The 23,578-nt window shown below is 37.4% G+C and overlaps 1 protein-coding gene and 1 non-coding gene across 15 annotated transcripts in view; one reads left to right on the top strand and one right to left on the bottom strand.

Annotated features, from left to right (window-relative positions):
• Positions 1-23,578, top strand: part of KIF21A (kinesin family member 21A) — a 152,836-nt gene that overhangs the window by 8,818 nt on the left and 120,440 nt on the right. The gene's annotated exons all lie outside the window — the stretch shown is intronic.
• Positions 5,147-5,253, bottom strand: LOC119468712. The gene has a single exon (XR_005197465.1). It is a non-coding gene; the product is annotated as a U6 spliceosomal RNA (small nuclear RNA).

Below are 23,578 nucleotides of genomic sequence, written 5' to 3'. Positions count from 1 at the left end.
TTCTCCTGCCTCAGCCTCCTGAGTAGCTGGGATTACAGGCATGCACCACCATGCCCAGCTAATTTTTTGTATTTTTAGTAGAGACGGGGTTTCACCGTGTTGACCAGGATAGTCTCGATCTCTTGACCTCGTGATCCACCCGCCTCGGCCTCCCAAAGTGCTGGGATTACAGGCTTGAGCCACCGCGCCCGGCCCCAGAAAGCATTCTAAATCCCACATCTACACAAAGCTTTTCTAGACTGCTGTCATGCAGAAAAATTTCTGCCATTTGGGGTCTTAGACCTGCCATATATGATTCTTCTCTCTCTCCCTCTGAAATTCCAATAGGAAATGGCTTAAAAGGTTCAAAAACTCAAATAATATTTAAGCACTATTACCATAGAACACGTGAAGGACATTGGGCCATTGACTTGAGACAAGTAGATATCTAAGTACCAAGACTGTAGTAAGTTTCATTCAGGATTTAACCCCAGGGTCAGTCTACTTGGGCACCTCCATCTGCTTCTTCAGTAGGAGGAAAGAACCAAGGAAAATGTTCAAACTTAGTTGTGGAATGGTGAGGATCACGGACCTACCTAGAGGCTAAAAAATTCAAGGACAGCTCAAGGTTTATTCCCCATTTTGGGGTCTCTTAGTATGTAATGAGATGTTAGCTGGATTTGAATTATTCTCAACTTTGGAGAGATGTGCCTGTCACTTAGGCCTGATATCATCATAGACTTCTCAATATGATGAAGGAATTATATTTTTTCAGAGTAGATATTCACATTATTTAATACGGCTACTAAGTCATCTAGGAGTTGTTCTAAATAAGCCTTTATCTTTCAGCAAGTGGGAACAGGAGACCTTGGAGAGTCAAGCTGTAGTTTATCATGATGTGGCATATTGATCACACTGTACTAATGAGGCACAGGGCATCTCTAGCTTGTATTGCTTCCTACTTACTTTCTTGGATCAAAATTCATTCATTTAATACATAATTATTGAGTGTCCATTGTGCACTGGAATTACATAAGCTGGAGGCATTAAAGTAATTGAAGGCAATGTGCTATAATAGAATGAGCATTACATGGTCAGAAAACTTTTGGTTTAGACTCTTACCAATAAAGTTAAGTTTTCCTTCAATAATTCTCTCCTACCTCAGTGGATTTGGGAAAGGATCAAGAGACAACTACATGAAAGAGGTAGTAATATTGTTAGATGAATTTGGTATAACCAACTGTTATGGTTTGAATGTGTCCCTTCAAAAGTGCATGTGTTGGAAACTTAATCCCCAATGCAACAATGCTGGGAAGTGGGGCCTAAGAAGAAGTGATTAGTTCATGAGGGCAGAATGGATTAATGTCATTATTGCGGGAGTAGTTTCGTAATCTTGAGATTTGTTATGAAAGAGTTTAGCCCCCTCTTGCTCTCTTGTGCATGCTGTCTTGCATATCTTAGGATGATGCGGCAAGAAAGACCTTGCCACATGCAGACCTCTTGACCTTGCAGTTCCCAGACTCCAGAACTGTAAGAAATATATCTCTGTTCGTTATAAATTACTCAGTCTGTGGTATTTTGTTATAGCACCATGAAACAGACTAGGATACCAACCAAGGGTATGTTGGTTATATTCCAAACTCTAGCAACTGGATTAGTTATTCTCTGAGGTGTAACCCTTAACTTAAATTTGCAAGGTGCTTTAAAGGTGTCTGTATTTGGTGTCTGTTTTTTTGCTTTTTAAGCATCTCTTACACTACTATAAGTGATATAACAGCATGTTTAAGTACTTCCAAAAACCGTATTCTATCCAGTCTCCCAGTTTTCTTTTTGCTTTCAATATGTAAATCACATACCATACTGATCTGCTCCATCAAATTCGTCCTTTTATACTGTATTAGAATTCACTATTTTTATTCTTTCTTTTCCCACAAAACCTTTTAATTAGCATAGCTCTTAGTGTTTGTAAAGTTACTACCATATACTTTTTGAGATTAATAGTAGTTTTGAGTTAGACTTTTTACTAGTTGCTTAACCTAATGTAAGAGAATGGTAACTCAAGTGGATAGTAAAAATATGAATTTTCCTTCTGAATTAGGTTGCAGAAGGAACTATTGCTATTGCTTTCCTTTTACTTCCTTTCATCAACCTTTGCAAGAAATTACTAAACTAGGCTGTGGATTAAATAGCACTGTAAGGGGTAAACTGAGTAAAAGAAGCAGAAGTAATAATATAAAAATTTTAATTATATATTAACTTTTTTGATAAATTTTTTTTCCTGTTACCTAGAGCTAATGGGGCAGTGTACCTGCAATACTTATTAATAGAGCTTATATAAAAACTTGCCTGAAGGCATTTTAGAAGAAGACTGATATTTAGAATCAGAATGTATATCTTATAAGCCTCTCTGAAAGTATATATTGTAAGCCTGTCTAATAATCTCAAAATCAGTATGTAATTCCATAAGAAAGTTATTTTTACTTAGTTTTTTTCTGTTACTGAAATAGGTTAATCACATTAGAAAAATTACCAGGAAAGTTGAGAAAAACAATCAATCATAGTTCCCTAATATAATTACTACTAGCATTTTGCTACATTTCTTTTTAGTCTGTTTTTATATGTGTACCGACAGTTTTTTGCAATTGTTGTAATTGGTATGTTGATACCCTTTAGTAGCTTGACATTTACCCCTCTAGCATATAGCATAAGAATTTCTCCATTTTGGTCTGAGCATGTTGGCTCACACCTGTAATCCCAGCACTTTGGGAAGCTGAGGCAGGTGGATCAACTGAGGTCAGGAGTTCGAGACCAGCCTGGCCAAAATGGTGAAACCCCATTTCTGCTGAAAATACAAAAATTAGCTGGTATGGTAGCAGGCATCTGTAATCCTGGCTACTTGGGAGGCTGGGGGAGGAGAATCACTTGAACTCGGGAAGCGGAGGTTGCAGTGAGTGGAGATCATGCCACTGCACTCCAGCCTGGACAATAGAATGAGACTCATCTCAAAAAAAAAAATTTGTTCATCTTTATATTAAGGAAGGGCATTTTGAGTAACATGCTAAATATTACACACCATCTGTTTTATTTCAGTAACTCAGTACAATATGTATTAAATTCAGTATGTCAAACATTGATTTAATTGAATGACGTTATTGTTTAATAAGGGCATTAGCTTGGTTTTTCTAAGAATTATGCTGTCTCCTTTGATTATTTATATTGTTTTCATTTCTACTGATGAACACTGACTTTATCAAAGACTATTTCGTGGAATTGATGAGGGTAAATAGCGCTGCTCACCCAGAATTTAGGGTTAAGCATTATGGTACTGAGGATGCTTTCCAGAAAAAGATATATTGATATTTAATTTTAACTTTTTACCTATATCTATGTAAAGACATAATGTATTAGGATGAAGGAGATATTTTCCCAGCACATTATTCCAAGCCATTGATGGTAAATCAAACACAAGTCCATAACTATTTCATGTTTCTTGAAAATCAGTGAGTTTCTAAGATGTTTATTTTGCTTGCTTTCACCTGAATTCAACACAAAACACTTCTCTTTGAGAAGCCTGTTGGTCTGTTAGCCTTCATCTGTCCTGTCCTAAAGTGGAGGTTGTCAACTGCTAATTAAACATGAGTTTGCAGATTTCATTCCTGGTTGTTTGACCTGCCATTTAAAGTTCCTTAATCCAACTCTGACATCTGTGACATTTTCAAGTGTCAGTTTAGGCAATACAATATGAGGCTTTTGAATTTTAGTTTGCTAACTTGCCCTTAGATTGGCAATAGATTCCATCTGTCGTTGATCATATTATCTATTTTGTTACATGAGAGGAATTGGATCTTCTTTTGCCCCTGTAGCAGACTTGGTCTTTGTTTTTGAGTGTACGGTTTCTTTAGTTAGCTTTGGCTGTAAATTTTTTATTAACTTAGTATAACCTAATCATAATTTTTCACAAGTGTTTGTTCTAGGACATCAGGTTTTCTTTGAATTCCTGTCTTGCTTAATTTTTTTCAGGTGAAGTTCTTCATGTCCCAAGTGGACAAATTCAGACCCTCTTGAGTTTCTGGGTCAGTCCTAAATAAAGCCACAAATAAATCACAGCAATAGTTTTCGTTCCACCAACTCATTAATGTGAATTTTTTTAGCTGCTCCAGACTTACTTTTAATTATTCCTGTGCTTTTAGGATCATAGGTTCCCCTTTAACCTCCCATTTTACTTGTCCAGACTTAGCTTCTGTCTTGGTTTCCTGATTTAGGTCTCTTTCCTGGTATCTTGAATCCAAACCCACTTGACTAAGTGAAATTATTGAAAGCCCCGTCTCTGTGGGAAGGGAAACTTGTCTCATTTTGTCCCAACTGGGGTCTCCTTCAACTCAGGTGGGCTGTGCAGAACTAGGAGCTGCCACCAGAGTTATTCCACTTGTCTACATGGGCTGGCACTGATCTGTTCTGGGTCATCTCTGGACCTTACTTCACTTCCGTGCCATCCAGTCTAGTTGTCCAGCTTTCTACTTTACCCCATTCAACCTGGAGGCCCTAGGATGTTTTGGGACTAAAATCACATGGGCTCTAGAACCTGTGATTTCAGTGCGTGTCTCAGTCCATTTTCTGTTGCTATAACGGAATACCAACAGGGATGACTTACACAGAAAATAAATTTATTTAGCTCCTTGTTCTGGGTGCTGACATCTGATGCATCTGATGAGGTCTTTCTTGCAGCGTATTACTGTGGTGAAGGACACCATATGGCGAGAGGGAGGATGTGTGTCTGCTCAAGTCTTCTTATGAAGCCCCGAGTTTCATCATGGGGGCCCTCCTTTGTGACCTTATCTAATCCTAATTACCTCCCAAAGGCCTTAACCTCAATTGACATATGAATTTGGGGATTAAGTTTCTAACACATGAAATTTGGGGACACATTCAAATCGTAGTATGGGATTGACACACACCCACCAAAACATAAAATCTACTAAGACGTTGAATGAATCTTCTCAATATGGTATAAAATATATTAATGTTCATAATAAAAAAATAAATTGATCTGTTTCTTAATATTGGTTGTTGACAACGATTTTCCTTTTTCTAATTTTTAATTTTTATGGGTACATAGTAGGTATATTTATGGGATACAAGAAATGTTTTGATACAGACATGCAGTGCATAGAAATATGAACACTTTATGAGTTTGCATGTCATCATTGGACAGTGGCCACATTACTCTTCTCTGTATTGTTCCAATTTTAGTAAATGTGCTGCCAAAGCGAGCGCAATGACAAAGATTTTTAAGCTGCTCCTATAACATTTTGGTCAAAATGAATATGTAGGTTTGTGAAGAAACCTTGAAGTTTAAAATCCTCCTCTATGGTTCTCTTGATTGCCATTTGAAGTGGAAAATGCTGAACTATCCGTACCTTTGCCTTAATATAAAATGATTTTGTTGGCTTCTGCTCTGGCCATGCAATATATGCACAGTGATAGCTTGACATTTTACTTTAGGTGAAAACAGCCCATGAACTGTGTGGATTAGGCCAGGCCATTGGTGCACACTCTGCAATTGCTCAGTATAGGACTGGTACATCTAAGTGAGTTGGTCGTTGTATTTCTCACAGCAGCGTCACTGACACGGGATGGGAACCAAGGGAAAAAGAAGAATGTATGAAGGCATCAAGGGGATTGATTCTTGAAATAAAGTTGCCATTGTGGCTGCTTAGTTCAATCATCGTGGCAACCCTGCATTCTAGAGTAAAAACATCAAGGCTTCATGGCAACAATGCTGTCTCATCCCAGTAGCTATTAAGGAGCTGCTATGAATTGATTGATCTCCACTCTCCTTTTAACTTGACATTCCTATTAATTTTGTTTCTCCCCCTCATCCCACCCGTTCCTTAATTTTATTTTCTTTTGTAGCATGACTTAGGGAAAAAACCATGGACTTTATTTATTTACTTTTTTAGAGTTTTTTTTCTTTTTCTTTTTTTTTTTTGACAGGGTCTTAGTGTTTTGCTCTGTTGCCCAGGTTGGTCCGAAACTCCTGAGCTCCAGAGATCTTCCTGCCTCAGCTTCCTAAAGTGCTGGGATTATAAGCATGAGCCACCTTGCCCAGCCAACCAAGGATGTTAGAGTCCCAAATATTAGAGTTCAGAATTTTGGATAGCCACTTAACTTTTATGAGCCTTAGTTTACTCATGTATAAAATAGGGTTAATCCTGATCTCACAGGGTTGTTAAGATTGCTAGACTGTTATTTAGAAATGTTTGTAAGATCTTAGATTCCTTTTTCTCTTTTAGTTTGATCTCTCCTCTTCTTTTTTTCCTCCTTCTATCTCCTGTTTTCCTCTTTCTCTCTCCATCTACCTGAAACTCTTATTTTTTCTCTTCTAGGTAATATGTAATAAGTAACCATAATTTATTTTAAAATCAATTTAAGGTAGGGTTTTCTTTGGTGAGCTCCTGTTTATAAAACCCTGCCTTCATCTTGGTTGGTTTCTTTATCCGTGAAGTGGAGGTAATAAGAGTACTAACATCATAGGATCGTTATGAGAATTAATTGGCACAAAGCACTCAGAATAATGCCTGGCACATAGTAATCCTGAAATGTTAGTTGGGATTAACTTGCAAAAATCTATTTATTTAACAGAGATTCTTTCTAGTCTTCACTCGGGCCCCCTTTTTATAATTTATTATGTCTGTCTTTAATTATGAAGAAAAGGGATGATAATAGTACGTTTATATTTGATAATATGTGACCTTGATATTACCAGTCAAAGCTATCAGCATTGTATTTATATGATAGACTAAAAATCTTGATTTATCTTTAATGACTATGTTGAGTTGTGAAAGTCAAGACTAACATCATACTTTCGAAAGCAGTTTGAATAAAATATTTCATAAATCTTTGTTCTCCGTTGGTATGTATATTAATGGAAATTCATTCCTTTACTGCTTATCTTTGACATGGGGGATACTTATTTATTTCCAGTGGGTTAGCGGACAAGGCGAGCTCACTGGTATGTTAATCCTTAAACCTCATAAATATATTGCTTAGTATATCATTAACCTGAGCATACCCCTACTTTTACCAACAAAATTTTTATTAAGACCCCATAAGTGATCACACGCACACACACACACACACACACACACACACACACACACTTTATATATAAAGTATAAGTGAACATCACATTATTTTCATGTGTCATGTCTAATTTGAAGTCATTTTTAAAGATTGAAGTGACAGTTCCTTTGCTAATTTAGCAGAAGTTACTAATTTGATTAATTTTACTTTTCCTCTTTGTAGTTACAAGTCATATCATATATTATAAAAATTTTAATTACCAGGGTTAAACAAGAAAAAAAAATTAACAATTATTTATGACTTTTTTTTTAAGGACCTTACACAATAATTGGGTCTTGATTGTTGACACAATCATAGCTGCTGAAACCTTTGACTAGATGACTAGTTTTGTTTGTGTTAAAAAACAAGTTCTGAGAGATAAGGTATCAACAAATGAGGTCTGAAACGGAAATGATCCTGAAAACAAACTTCAATTTTTAAGATAAACCTGTTTAGAAAACAAACTTGATTGAATTGTTAAAACAAATACCTTTTGAGTCCTTCACAAAAGTTGATGTACTGTGAAGTGAAATAGTGTGATGACAGATGGACCTAGAATATTTGTGGTAGACAGTTGAGTGGACTATTGAGGATGACTAAGAAAGCTCTATTCGCTGTCTTTGACAAGGAAGAATCATCCACATATAAGCTATTAAGATAATGAACACAATAGTAGAAATAGACTAAGAATGAATATTCTTCAAAAATCATCCCTACCAATACTGCACAACAGATGCTTATATATTTGAATTGTTTTCTGTACCTTGTGAAGAGAACCATGTTCTCTGTTTGCCTTTAAAAAGAAAAAGATGTGGCTGTAATCCTAGCACTTTGGGAGGCGAAGGTGGGTGGATTACCTGAGGTCAAGAGTTTGAGACCAGCCTGGCCAACATAGTGAAACCCCATCTCTGTTAACAGTACAAAACTTAGCTGGGTATGGTGGGGAGTGCCTGTAATCTCAACTACTTGGGAGGCTGAGACAGGAGAATTGCTTGAACCCAGGAAGTGGAGGTTGTAGTGAGCCCAGATGATTGTACCACTGCACTCCAGCCTGGGCGTCAGAGACTCTGTCTCAAACAAACAAACAGAAAAGATGCAATAGCAGTCATCTTTGTGGTTTGTGGTTTTCTTTTCTTTTGGACTATCAAATATGTTTATTTGCACATTACATAATTTTCTTTTTACTATTGAATGTTTTAAAATGAACTTTGGTGATGAAAGTAATGCTGTTGGACTTTGAGTTCAAATCCCTTCTGTTTCACCAACTCCCTTTGAGGTGGTAGTGGTGTAAAAGTAACCCTGTGAAAAATAATGTCACACCTCTTTATGACTCAGATCCTTTTGTATGGAAAGTGGATAATACTTCTGCTGAGTATCTTACAGGCTTTTTGGAATGTGTAGTTAGTAAAAATGTAAAAAGAAAGCTATTGCTCCAAGTTCATTGTAGGCACAGCAGAAGTTACTAAAGTATTCTGATATCTAAAGAAACAAAATTTTAAGGGTAATAAGTAACTTCCATCTTTGACCATTCTAATTCACTTTAGCTTGGATCCATTCACTGCGTTTTAATTTGGTTCAGTTCAATTTATTAGTCACTGAGCCCCACTAGACCAAGTGCACTCAACACGGTTTGTTGGGGAAATGCAAGATAATTCAGATTTGGGTTTTGCCCTTGAAGAACTCAGTCCAGTTGGGAGAACCCTGCATATCTACACAAGACCTGATGGCTCTCCCATGAAACATGCCAAAAATGAGGTATGAACACATTGGGTGCAAGCTACTAGTTTGCTTCTCCAGCCACTGTAATCATATTAGCTACTTTCTCAGACAGTAAAATAATGTCTTAATTTCCTTTTTTTTTTTTTTTTTTGACAGTCTTACTCTGTCGCCCAGGTTGGAGTGCAGTGGTGTAATCTTGGCTTACTCTTCTGCCTCCCAGGTTCAGGCAAGGGAGTCTCCTGCCTTAGCCTCCCAAGTAGCTGGGATTAGCAGCATGCACCACCACACCCAGCTAATTATTTTTATTTTTATTTTTGGTAGAGATAGGGTTTCACCATGTTGGCCAGGCTGGTCACAAACTCCTGTCTTCAAGTGATCTGCCCACCTCATCCTCCCAAAGTCCTAGGATTACAGATGTGAGGCCTTAATTTCAGACGCCTTAATTACAGATGCCATGCCTGGCCTTAATTTCCAAAGTAGTAATGTAAATGCTTCTTAATAATATAAGTCCCATGACATCTAATCTTTGTGATCTCCTAATTTTTGACATAGCCCCCTTGGTTTATTTATTTACTTTCTTTTCTCTAATGCTTTTCTAATTTCCATGCTCATTCTATTTTTAAAAATCCCTCTCCATTAATTTATTCCTATTTTATCACGTATATTAAATGCAAAGATTTATTGACAAGTGTTCATCCACACAAACAAGGACATGAGTACCCATATGCAAGCGTGTATATGTGTGTATACTCACACATATCCGCAACATCCTTTTCTCACACAGTTAGTTAATAACATCCAATTAGAGTGGACATCTTGGATTTTAGGGAGGTAGAAAGCTTCTATAGAAGTTTCCTAAGATATTCCAATTCTAAAAATATTTCGATTGCAATTTATAACTCCTTTGTTAACTGCCTATTTTTTTTCATGTGCTTTCATTTCATCAGCCTCAGTGTCTTGTGGGTACCAGCCTGTTGTGTCCAGTAGACTGATTATCTGTTTTATCATTCAAAGACCCAAAGACCCAAAGACCCAAGGCATGTTAAACATTTTTTATTGGTAGAGTTTTGCTGTTGAATCTTGCATAGACTTCTAGCTGTCCTTGACAGCTCCATTTTTTTTTTGTTTGTTTGTTTCCAATTTTAACTTCTGTTAAATGTACCTTTCAGAGTAGCCAGCTCTTGTAATAAGGAAGTGGCATAAACATGATTTCCTGAGGAAAATGGGCTCTGACATTAGAAGACTTGCTTGAACCTGACTCCTTTCCTAGTTTTTAACCTTGGGTAAATTATTTAATCTGCCTAAGCCTCTGTCCCCTCATCTGTAAAAGGATATTGATAATATATGCCTCACAGAATTATTCTCTTTAAGGATGTCTTCCCTAATTCTACCATATTCTCAACACTATAGCCCCTCAGTATTTGTAAGTATAATTTATATTATATTAGAGTAAGTTGACTTATAGATTGCTTTGTTATCTTTAGTATCTAGGGCTTATGTTGGTTTTTTCCTTCCTCCTCCCATTCATTGTGAATTATTCAAAAACAAGGATAGGCTCTTTTACTTGTTTGTCCTCTGTCAGGATGCTTAATACACTAGCAGGCGTATCAGCTCTGGTGTTCAACACCAGAGGTGAAAAATATAAGTTACTTCTGATTATTCTTACAGAGACTTTATTCAGTCTGTCAAAAACCATTTGCCTGACATTGGTGTGCCTTGAAGGGAGTTCTGGGTATTGAGGGTACAGATGAGAGCAAGACAAGAGCCTTCATTCCCGAGGAGCTAACCATTGGTGAGGATAGAGACAATAAATATATACTTTTAAAATCCAGGTATTGATATATATACATAGAGAGGAAAAAACAATATGCTTGATAGGAGTTGTCCTTGGTTGGGAGGAGTCATTTTAGTTGAGACCTGAATATTGGAAAGTGAGCCATGAGAGGATGTGAGAGAACAGCATTCCCAGCGAAAGCAAGCAAAAACGGGCTGAGAAATATACTGGCATGTAGTGGAATGGTAAGAAGGACATATAGCTAGATATGGAAAATAGAACAGAGGGCGAAGATAGGTGAGATTAGAGAGGTAGGCAGGAGGCAGATCATTAAGGGCCTTCTAGTTCAGGGTGGAAATTTTACACTTCAGTTTTAGTGAGAAATCTTCAGAGAGCTTCAAGGAGAGATGTGACATGATTTATTGTGCATTTCTGGAAGATAACTCATATCGCTAGGTACAAGGTAGGCTGTATAATAAGAGTTGAAAAGGTAGGAGATGAGTGAGAAAGCAGTTATTCTGGTCCACGAATGACATCAAGGTGGCTTGGGCTAAAAAATTCACAGTATGAATGGTGAAAAGTATATTTGGGGAGTTAGAGCTGTTAGGACTTGCTGGCAAAGGGTGTGATGAAAAGAGAAGGATCAAGTAGATTCTTAGGCTTGGGGCTTTTAAGTGAAATTGATTTTTTGGGAGGTGGGATTAATAGTTCTATATTGTCTGTGTTGAAATTGTTATGCATATTGGATATCCTAGTAAAGATGTCAAGCCAGTTACTTAACATATGAGTTTGGATCACAGGGAAGATGTCTGTTCTGAAGATAAACTTTTGAGAGTCCACAGCATTTAGATAGTTGAAGCCATGACACTGAATGCATTCATCTATGAAGAGGGGAAATTTAGAGAAGTTTTATGGGGAAAGAGTTCTGGAACACTCTAACATTTAGAGGCCAAGAGGAGAAGATCTAGTCAAGGATGCTGGAGAAGAGCAGTTAGTAGTAGTGAGGTAGGAAAAAGCAGTGAGTATGTGGTTCTAAAAGTTGATTTTAAATGTTGCCGAGAAGTCAAGTAAGGTGTGAGCAAAAATTGACCATTGGCTTTGGTAGGAGTTAAATTATTGATGACTCTGATATGAGCTATTTTAGTGGAGTGCTTGATTACAGTAGGCTAATGACAGTGCTAGGCGAGGATGCAGAAACAGTGGAATCAAACAATGCATGTAATTTGTTGGATGTGAGAGTAGGAAGATGAAAAAGTTCTCTTCTGACTGCATTTTTTTTTTAACAAAAATGAGAATGGTTTTAAGGAGGGTAAGAAACTGTGGAATTATAGTGTTGAATGTAGCACCTATGGGGATTTGAAGTTGGCAAGAATGCTGATAGGACTACTAGGGTGAGGAGAGGACTGTGGATCTTGAGACCAGTGGATGAGGCAGTGTGTCTGGGTACAGCAATAAAGGGTTTTGAAGGGTAGTAAGGTCTGATGACATGTGCTTCAAAGAATATGGGATCTTTGGAGGAAAATATAGAAGAGAGATGTTGGAAACTACATTAGGGAGTAAGAAAAAAACTCATCTCCAGGCACTGACTTATATATGGTGTAGAAGAAAATATAGCCTTACTTGAGAGCACTTCAGCAGAAGCCATATCCTCAGGGGATGGGCAGGTGAAGCTTTAGGTTGAGGGTATAGATGAGTTTTCTAATAAAAATAGTTCATTTTCATACATTTATCAAGTACTCACTATGTGCCAGAAGCAAAACTGTTTCCAACTCTAAACACATGTTATTTCATGTGATCCTCACAATAATCCTATAATATTGGTACTATTATTAGTCTCACTTTATGAATGAGGAAATTGAGAAGTTAAGCAACTTGTCCTTGGTCACAGAGTTGGAAGCGGCAGTGCTAGATATTATTCCCTTCCGTGTTCCAGGCAATAACTACCCTATCCTGCTGATGGCAGATGATGATTTTCAACACACAGTAGAAGTGTTTAGGAAGGAAAAGAAAGCTAGACAATGAGCCAAATTAGAGGATATTTATAACAGTGTTGAATGAACATTTTTATATTGAAGGATGATCTTGGAAGCTTTCACTTGTGATGAAGACTTTGGTGAACCGCAGTTTGATGAACTTTTCGCATATTTCAGACTAAAGAAAAACTTGAAAGTTTTAGATGGCTAGTTTTGCTAGGGGCTGGAAATATTTTGGTAACTGGGAAAAAAGTCGCTAAAGCTTTGAGGTACCCCATGACACCACTGAAAGGAGGTAGAAGGGTAATTGGTAATCTATATTTTTGCAGTAGCCTACTGTTTTATTGTCTTGTCTTTTTGATAGTCTTGGGCAAATATTATATTGACTAGTTATCTTTCTGGCCCTGAAATTCAAGGACTGTAGTTCTTATCATCTGATATTATTAATACAGCTGCTTTTGGCAGCAAAATTTAGAACAATGCTAGTCATACTGAAAGGAAGATGAAAAGACTTTGTAGGAAAATTTTTATATTTTTTTCACAAGACTACTTGCAAAAGTAAACTATTTTTCTCTGATTGTAGAAGTATGTTTGCAGCTGGGCATGGTGGCTCATGCCTGTAATCCTAGCACTTTGAGAGGCCAAGGCAGGTGGATCACTTGAGCTCAGGAGTTTGAGACCAGCCTGGGCCACATAGTGAAACCATCTCTCTGTTAAAAAAATATAAAAATTAGCCGGACATGGTAGTGCGTACCTGTAATCCCAGCTACTTGGGAGGCTGAGGCAGGAGAATTGGTTGAGCTAGGGGAGGTTGAGGCTGCAGTAAGCTGCGATGGAGCCATTGAACTTAAGTCTGGGTGATAAAGTGAGAGTTTGCCTTTCACCTCCCCCTAAAAAGTACTGTTTATTCATTTTGGAAAATTTATAACAATTTCACCTCTCATACATATTTTTAAAATGTTATTTTATTTCTGCCTATATATATATATGTATGTATATATTTATTTGTGTGATGTTTTTTCTTTTCAGCCTCATGGATATGTAGAGATATATATATATACATATATATATATATATATATATATATACACACACACACACACACATATGTACAAAGATATATATATGTGTGTGTGTGCGTGTGTGCGCGTGTGTGTATATATATATATCTTTGCACCACTGCACTCCAGCCTGGGTGACAGGGCAAGATTCCAACTCAAAATATATGGTGCAATCTTGGTGTACTGCAACCCCCACCTCCTGGGTTCAAGCAGTTCTCTTGCCTCAGCCTCCTGAGTACCTGGGCACCACCACACCTGCCTAACTTGTGTATTTTTAGTAGAGACAGTGTTTTACCTTGTTGGCCAGAGCTGGTCTTGAACTCCTGATCTCAGGCTATCCACCCGCCTTGGCCAACCAAAGTACTGAGGTTACAGCTTCAGCCACCATGCCTGGCCATCTGCTTATCATATTTTTAGTATAATCTTATAGTCATGTTTTGCTTAACCAGGATATGTTCTTAATGACACAGAAAAATGTGTCATTAGGCAATTTTGTGGTTGTGTGAACATAATAGAGTGTACTTACTCAAACCTAGATGGTATAGCCTACTATACACCTAGGCTATATGATGGAGCATATTGCTCCTAGGCTATAAACCTGTGTAGCATGTTACTGTACTGAACATTGTACAATAGGCAGTTGTAACACAATGGTAAGCATTTGCTTACCTAAACAGATCTGAACATAGAAAATATATGGTAGAAACACGGCATTATAATCTTAAGAAACCACTGTTGTATCTGTGGCCAGTCATTGACTGAAATGTCGCTAAGTGACACCTGTCTATACCTAAAATTGAATCCCATTGTATATCCAGTTTTCCTTCATTTTTCAGTTCACTTTTTATTTTTGTAAGCAAGAGCATTTCTGTAGATCATTAAGTTGCTCTTTCAAACCTGATTCCTGAAGACTGTATAACTGGTTTGTTGAGTGGGTTGAATTTGGTAGGAATTTTGGGTTTATGCTTCAGCTAGGATTTATCTAATTTTTTTTTTTTTCTTTTCAGCCTCATGGGTAGATCTCATTACTTTCAGCTCATTTCAGAATGGTGTCATTTTCAGGAATTAGAGTATTGCCTAATCTAAACCGAAAACTCTCAATTTGCTGTTCTTTTCTTTCCATCTAGCTCCATCCTGACTGAAGACTTAATGAGCTACAGCCGGAAAGGGGGAATCCCTTGCTCACTGACTCTGCCTCAATTTGCTCTTTCATTCTTCCTTCCATACTCACTTTGCTTTTTCTGGGTCTTCAAAACAGGGAATGGGGACACATTTGAGGAAGAGGAGCAGATTTTTTTTTAAAACTTAGTGTTCTTTGTAGTTCTCTGCTTGATGTTCTTTGTAGTTCTCTCTTGCTTTCATTAGCTGGCCTTTACATCCTTGGGTTATTTGTAAAGCCTCCTGAGGGCAGCTTCCTTGCTACATCTGTGATGAGAGTTCTACTCTGCCTCCTGGGAATCCACTGGCTCCTGTTCTCTATTTACTCTCTTCATATATCCATAGCCTCTTTCAGCAAATGTACCTTTGCCCTTATAGTCAACCTTCCTTAGCAAAATTCCAGTGAAATGGCATATTCTCAGGCTACTCTCATTTTGTCCACTTGGACAATGAGAAGAATAACATATGTGTGACTTGTCAAACAGCAAAAGTGCAGCTTGCTTGCTGAATTACTGCCCTCTCTTATCTATATCTTTAATTTTCTACAGACTTTTCCAGGTGAGAGGCAGATACCATTTTTCTGTGTTTATATATACATCTGTACTCCAGAGGACACATCAATTTTCCCAGAACTCTCTCACTTATCCTCTACAGGTGGACACTCTTGAGATGGGCCTGTCTTCTATGAGATGGACATACTGAGATGGGATGTGCTTGAGTTCCGCAGAATGGAGATGCTGGAAGTATCTTCTTTTAGGTCTTCAATTTCTGAAAGTAAAACCTTGCGCCATACCCTCATTAGTTTGGACACAGGAGAGATATACTTCCTTATACTTTGGTATATACTTCCTTATACTTTGGTGAGGAAGAGAGAAAACGATGTTCTCTGTAACTTGGAATTTCTTCAACATATCCCCGACATGAATCTTTAGCCTTATCTTATGTAGCCTAAAGATGGATGATAAAGGGCTTATGGTTGAAGGGCCAGTTTGGCTACCTTTTGGCAAATCATGTGAGACTGTGTCTAGCAACTTTTCTTGAGAATTTTATTGCAATTATGAGGCAATAAAAAAAATCCTTTCCCTATCTTGATGTAAACGCAAGTATTTTATGTAAACTCATAGTTGTAGTGATTCCATAGTAAACATTATTCGTCAATATGGTTTCTTCACATAGAAGCTTCAGTGAACCCTCAAGGGAGTAGCAAAAAGGAACTGTTTATACTACAGGAATGGAAATTACAGGACCCAGTGTTGAACCTTGCATCTTACTGTAACTAGATAAGTTAACTTTAGGCAGATAACATGGTTTCTCTAGGTGTCTTCTTTAGAATGAGAGAGTTAGACTAAAGGATCTCCTCCAAGATTCCTTCTGGTGCTGAAGTTTATGAATCTGTTTCCAAGGCATTTCTACTGTTGGAACTATACCCTCTAGGAACTTGTCAACAGAGTACTTCTCTGTAAGTGGAGCTTTCAGAATAGAATCAGTACTATACTATACCCTTCCATGTCCTACCATTTAATGCCATTTATTCATTTCTTCAAGTTTTATTAATTCATTTAACAAATACTATATTTACTTGTATGAATCCAGCCATTGAACCAAATTTACATGCAAGTTTGATACTGTGCCTTTCGGGCTTAAGAGAAAACCAAACCAAACCAAACAAAACCACTATTTGAGAAACTGTAACTGAACAAACAGCAAACATTAATAAAATACAAATGTAGATTCTAAGTATAGTTCCTGGCACATAGTAGTTGCCTAACAAATGTTAATTCCTCACTGAAACAAAGGGCAGTTAAGCCAGTGTAACATGTTTTGGGGGCTGTACTAATTGTATCACATAAATGCTACATTTTTGGTGATTTGTGGGTATTCTTATAACACAATCATGTAACATCATCATTTGTCTTAGTCATTTAGCAACTTCCCCTTATTGCAAAACTAGACCTTTCTTTAACCTATTAATGGTAAATTCTCACTGATGCTACTATAGAAGCTTGAGTGGTCACCACTTGTAGAGGAACATTCTGAATTAAATGGCTTCAGCTCTTGCTTTCTGTTGCATTTATAGTTTTCTAGTATTTTCCAAACACTGATGTTTATGTGCCCAGGTAAAGTATCATAATCATATATTAGGAACAACAGATAATGAGTTCATAGAAAATTCTAGGAATCATTATATTGTTTTTATTTATCAGTTACCCAAGTAACAGGAGAGGTGTTTGCATTTTTGGAGGGTATTGAACAATGTTTGCAATGTTTTCATCGCTTAACATAATACTTGCTGTGTATGCGTCTTCCTACTGAATTACTAACTGGGCAGTTCTCAAAACTGTTACTAATTATCTCTGTCCAGATATAGATTAGACCTTACAAAACCAATGTTTTCTGAATGTTTTTCTGTCCATAGCTACTCTTTGCTCTTTTTTTTTTTTTGAGTCAGGGTCTTGTTTTGTTGCCCAGGCTGGAGTGCAGTGGTGCAATTTCAGCTCACTGCAACTTCTACCTCTTAGGCTCTAGGGATCTTCCTGCCTTAGGGCTATGAGTAGCTGAGACTAGAGGCACACACCACCATGCCTGGCTAATTTTTGCATTTTTTTGTAGAGATGGGTTTTGCCATGTTGACTGGGCTGGTCTCCAGCTCCTGAGCTCAAGTGATCCACCTGCCTCGGCCTCCCAAAGTGCTGGGATTTCAGGCGTGAGCCACAGTACCCAGGCAATTCTTTGCTTGTTTAAATGACAGAATTAGATTGGATTCCCACTAGTAATATGTAAGTGGTAGAGCTTCTTGTCATTTCATATTCATAATCTAGATATATTTCTTGCTGTCTTTTATATCAATAATATATATATTTTCCATTTCCTTTGCCACTGTCCTAGTTCAGATTTTAAATTACTGACTGCCTGACCAAGTATGATAGTGTAATGATGTAGACCAGTAAAGTATGACCATTTCATGAAGCAAATCTTTCCAGGGTAATCTGACCACAAATCCGGTGTTATTGGTATTGCTTTGTTGGCTGTATCCTTTCTAGAACTCAAAAGGCAATAATGTGAAGGAAGCCATATCTTTTCCGTGTACGCTACAGCCTCACATATCTGTTCCCTTACTAGTAAAAAAGTAGCCAGCTAATATGTTTTCAGTCCTTGCCTGTTTCATAATATAAATAGAGACAAATTTGGTAAAATCTAAAAGCTACAATTGTCATTATCATCTATATTGGAAAATATAATCATGATTGAATGAAACTGTATCCACTTAAGAACTTTTTATCCTTTTCACATGATTCTGGCATTATTAGATGTTGTATTCATACTTAATATTTTTCAAGATTCTTTATTCCTCCCCAATTTAGTACTGCCATATTTTTCTATCATTCTGTCCCTTAACATTTTATCTTCTGATGCAGTGTACTTACATTTTAAACTGTAAGTTTAAAACTTACAGTTTAAAAATTAAAAAACAATTATACCCCTTGTTGTAGCCAAATCCTGTTGCTTCTTTCTCGCTAATGTCTTATATATTGCACTTTTCTTCTGGCCCCACTCCTAGCCCTTCACATGGCCTTCATGCTAGTTCTAGTGTTTACTATTTTATGACTGAGTTAGTGCAGTAGTCTGTTAATAAATGATAGTAATAGCTAACATTTGTATGGCTCCTTGCAGATTAGGGAGTGAATCCTCAAGTTTTTATTTTATTTTATTTTTAGACGGATATCACACTGTCACCCAGGCTGGAGTGCAGAGGCCCCTTCTTGGCTCACTGTAACCCCTGCCTCCCTGGTTCAAGTCCTGCCTCAGCCTCCCAAATAGCTGGGATTGCAGGCAAGTGCCACCACACCTGGTTAAGTTTTGTATTTTTAGTAGAGACGGGGTTTCCCCATGTTGGCCAGGCTGGTCTTGAACTCCTGGCCTCAGGTGATCTGCCCTCCTCGACCTCCCAAAGTGTTGGGATTATAGGTATGAGCCAACACGCCTGGCCCTCAAGGTTTTTTATTTGAGCATTTTAGTCAGCTTATTTTTATTTCTATTTTAAAGATGACAAACCAGAGACTTTGAGAGTATCAAAGAATATTAATTAAAAAAGCAGTGACTAGAACCAGGTCTTCTGACTTCCCATCATATATTCTTACTATTATGCCCTTCTGCCATTTCATACAGCTATTCGAATTCTCTATTTCATTGCTATCACATTATTCTTTCCGAAAGTATCGCTTTGAACATATCTCTACTGATCGTTTGTCTTCTTGCCCCTGCATATTACTATTTTTTGGAGTTAGATTTATCATTACCCTAGAACTTTAGGACAGAGCCTGTTCTTAAACACTGGGGTATCCTGAGCTCCATTAGCTTAGAAGGCCAACATTGTCTTGCCTTTATTGTGTCATCTCTGGTACTTGGTATAAGTATAAACTTATTTTTTTCTTTATGAATGACTTAGAACTTTATTATTGGATCTTCAGTAGCTTGATTCCAGGAACTGAACTTTTTGGCCATGCATGGTATCACTGTTCCAATAATTTGTACTCTGGCTTGTTGCTCCCTGCACCTTAGTTACTAGCTTTGTTTACTGCATAGTTCATCATTAAGCTTTCCCTTGAACTAATATCAACAGCAAAATAACATTTGTACCTGAAAAAGTGGCCCAAGGATGCGACGTCTATATTTAGGGGAAGAGCTGTCTAAGCAGAGAGAATCCAAATACAATAGCCCTGGAGTGGGAAATTCCCTGCATGTTTCAGAAATAGAAAGCAGGCCAACATAGTTGTAATAGAGAGAAGGTGGGGAAAGGGGAAGGTTGAAGGAGTTAAAGTCAAGTCAAAGAGGTAACGAAATGTGAAGCTGAGATATGAAGCTTGAAGTATCTCCTGCAGATTGTGGGGGATATTATTAAAGTGTCTTTTCTAATGATTTGCCAGGTTACAGAAGTGGAAGATGAGGTCACAGAAAGCTTCTCAGATATAAGGGAGCTAAAATCTTTTATGTTTTAAAGAAACATTCTCCACCAGACTTTTAAAAATTTCCATCCTGATTTTGAATTTAAATATAAGAACAGAACAAAACAAAAAAAAATGACTTAAGGAAAGGCCAGGATCTCAGTTCTGTTGAAAAGACTTCCTAAAAAATATTTGCAATGTTTCTCAGGTACGTTTAGACTAACTTCATTAAACTTGTCCACAGTGACCTCGAACAGATACTTGCAGTGTTTTGATGGTATTTTTCCCAGTCCTAGTCTGATCCTGATTTTGCTTTGCCTTTTCTTTTTTTTCTCTAATAGCTCATTCCATAAAAAGAACCCAAAAAACAAAACACTTGTAAATCACATAATGTTTAGCATAGACCCTTGTGTATAGAAAGTAGTCTTCATCATTTTATTAATAACTAGATCCCCAGTATTCAAAACAGTGATTAATTCATAAGTCTTTCAATAAACACTTGTTAAGTGACTCTCTAAATTTTTGTTATAAATAAAAATCTTTCTGATTGGGTCTCTGATACCCGCTGACATTTTCCTAAGGCCGACTGTATATCTGCTTAGACTTCACTGCCTGCCTCTTAACCTCGTATTACTAATGTTATCTGCCTACTGCTAGACCTGCCTGTTTTTACCAGCCTCCATGCATGGCTTTCTTTCCATAGTATGGTGCTTCTGGAACTCCCTAATTGTCAACAACTAGTGTATCTATTCTATCTTTAGGTCTTATGTTTAACTGGATGAGATGTTTATCAAGACTGTGTAGGATTCTTTAAGAGCCATTCAAAGCTTTTAAATTTTTTCTTAAAGATGGTTTTCCCATTATGTTTGTAAGTACACGGTTGTCAGCCAAATGTCAGCTAGATCTTTTGATAATAAAGTGTTAGGGATAGTAATGTAATAGCCATTAATGGCTTCATAGTGAGCATTTTTGGTCTGCTTTCTGCACAGCAGCCCTTTTGTCATTGAATAAATTGTTCGGGAGGAGAAAGTAAAAAGAACAGTTGGGTAAAACATAATCTTTATATGACCATCCCTAGTAACAGCAAGAATAATTATGCCTAATTCATTGAGTGAAACATCTTAAGTATATAAAATGATTCTGAATAATTCAGTTAATATATAAAGGAAGAGAAAAAATCAAGTCAGATTTTCAAGCTTTTAAACTAGAATACGTCTTAACCCTTTGTGAAACTGAAACATATGTTTATGCCCATTTTGTGGGTGTTGGTGCAAAACTTTCATTAGTTTCAACAAGTAAATTTTTTAAAATGGCATTTTGTTTATCTTATCTGTCAGGATTGTAGGCCTCAGATAGTACATATTTTTATTAGAAAGCAATTTTATGAGATAAATACTTACAATTTAGTAGAGCTTTAATTCCATATGTCACATTTGACGGTCTTATTATTATGGCAAAAAAAGAGGAGGCGACCTGAATATATTTTTATTTTATTTTTACTTTTAGAGACAAGTTCTTGCTCTGTCACACTGGGTGGAGTACTGTGGCACAATCATAGTGAATTGCAGTTTCCAATGCTGGGTTCAAGTGATCTTCCTCAGCTGGGTTATAGGCGTGAGTCACTGTGCCTGGCCCTGAGTACATTTTTGTATTCTGTGATATGTGTATCATTTTTAAGTTACTATTTCACAGTTTTGAAAGTAATTTGAATTAGTGATTCCTTGTAGAACTTCAAAATTACTATCTGTCAGAATTGATTGTGTTCTTTTAGAACAAAAAAGTGAGGTATGACAGTAGGCATCTGTCTGACACACTTTCTTGTTGTCCCCAAGAAACCTCTTTTAAGTATTTCACCTGGTCAAAGGAACTCAAAGGATTAGGTGTTGATGTTTTGTTTAAGTGGAATAGCATTCAGTAGGCAGGGGCAGGAGGGAAGAATTGACCAATTGTTTCCAAAATGAGTGTAAGAACCTAGGCATGCAATATAAGCTACTAATTTATCTGTTTAAACTAGAAACAAAGATTTTTAGATACTACAGGGTCAAGATAACAACATTTTTGTTTTTCTTTATGTGACTAAAGTTATTCAGGTGCTGTATTCTTTTATTTTTAAAGAAGCTAAGTTAGGTAGTTAAATGAATGTTTGACCTAAAAAACAGAGGAGGCATTCCTAAAAGATTTGCTGTATTAATGGTCTCAAAACAAAAAAGAAATACACTAAAACAGGTACTTTCAAATTCCAATTTCAAAATTATTAGGAAAGGTCCTCCAGAATGATTGAAGGGTGAATTCATATTTGTTTGTTTTAAATGAGATTTTTTTTTTTTAAATTTCATAAATGCATGGGAGTTTTTTGTTACTCTGGTAAACTGTATAACATTTGTTAAAATCTAAAAGTAGTTTTAGTGTAGCATTTTATTTTATTTTTATTTATTTATTTATTTATTTTTTTATTATTTTTTTTTTTATTTTTTTTGGGACGGAGTTTCGCTCTTGTTACCAAGGCTGGAGTGCAATGGCGCGATCTCGGCTCACCACAACCTCCGCCTCCTGGGTTCAGGCAATTCTCCTGCCTCAGCCTCCTGAGTAGCTGGGATTACAGGCATGCACCACCATGCCCAGCTAATTTTTTGTATTTTTAGTAGAGACGGGGTTTCACCATGTTAACCAGGATGGTCTCGATCTCTTGACCTTGTGATCCACCCGCCTCNGATCTCTTGACCTCGTGATCCACCCGCCTCGGCCTCCCAAAGTGCTGGGATTACAGGCTTGAGCCACCGCGCCCAGCCTAGTGTAGCATTTTAAAGCAAAATTAAGTATCATATCTTTGAGTGCTTGACATGGGATTTAGGTAGTTCAAAAGTAGGTATTTGTAAAGAGTTACCACTCTAATTGTGGAGATGCATTAGTTCTAATACATATATTGCTAATTCAGTTTTTTCTATTTTTTTGAGACAGGGTCTGGCTCTCTTACCCACGCTGGAGTGCACTGGCACAATCTCAGCTCACTGCAACCTCCATTTTCTAGGTTCAAACAGCCCTCCCACCTCAGCTTTCCAAGTGGCTGGAACTACAGGCACATGCCACCATACCTGGCTAATTTTTGCATTTTTGTAGAAACAGGGTTCCATGTTGCTCAGGCTGGTCTCGAACTCCTGAGCTTAAGCATCTGCCCACCTTGGGCTTCCAAAGTGCTGGGATGAAAGGCATGAGCCACCACACCTGGGTGCTAATTAATTTTCAACAAGTCCTTTCATCCACTTGATGGTAGAGTAGGCATAAAGAACAATTTGGTTTGCTATTCATCATGGGTCATCGTTCTTAGTGACTGGTCAAACATTGAAATATCTTTTGCAGAATATCTAGACAACAGGCAGGAGAAACATAAGCCTTGATTTTTATGGTCATGTTATGTTGCCATGTGCTTGGATTTTACGTGTCTACTAAAATACCATTAATCATTGTGCTTATTGAGAAGATACATTTATTTTTTAATCTTAAATTTATTCTGTGCTCTTTGGTTGTTAAAAATGTAGCAGCAGGCAGGGCATGGTGGCTCACGCCTGTAATCCCAGGGCATGGTGGTTCATGCCTGTAATCTCAGCACTTTGGAAGGCCAAGGCAGGCAGATCACCCAAGGTCAGGAGTTTGAGACAAGCCAATATGGCAAAAACCTCATCTCTACTAAAAAAAATTACAAAAATTAGCTGGGTGCAGTGGCGTGCACCTGTAGTCCTAGCTACTCGGGAGGCTGAGGCAGGAGAATCGCTTGAACCTGGAAAGTGGAGGGTGCAGTGAGCTGAGATGGCATCACTGCACTCCAGGCTGGGCAACAGAAGCAGACTATCT

This window comes from Cebus imitator, unplaced genomic scaffold (assembly GCF_001604975.1).
Source record: "Cebus imitator isolate Cc_AM_T3 unplaced genomic scaffold, Cebus_imitator-1.0 Scaffold477, whole genome shotgun sequence".
In the NCBI taxonomy this organism is placed as follows: domain Eukaryota; kingdom Metazoa; phylum Chordata; class Mammalia; order Primates; family Cebidae; genus Cebus; species Cebus imitator.
Note: the sequence above shows the minus strand (reverse complement) of the source record. Positions and strands in the feature narration are given on the sequence as shown.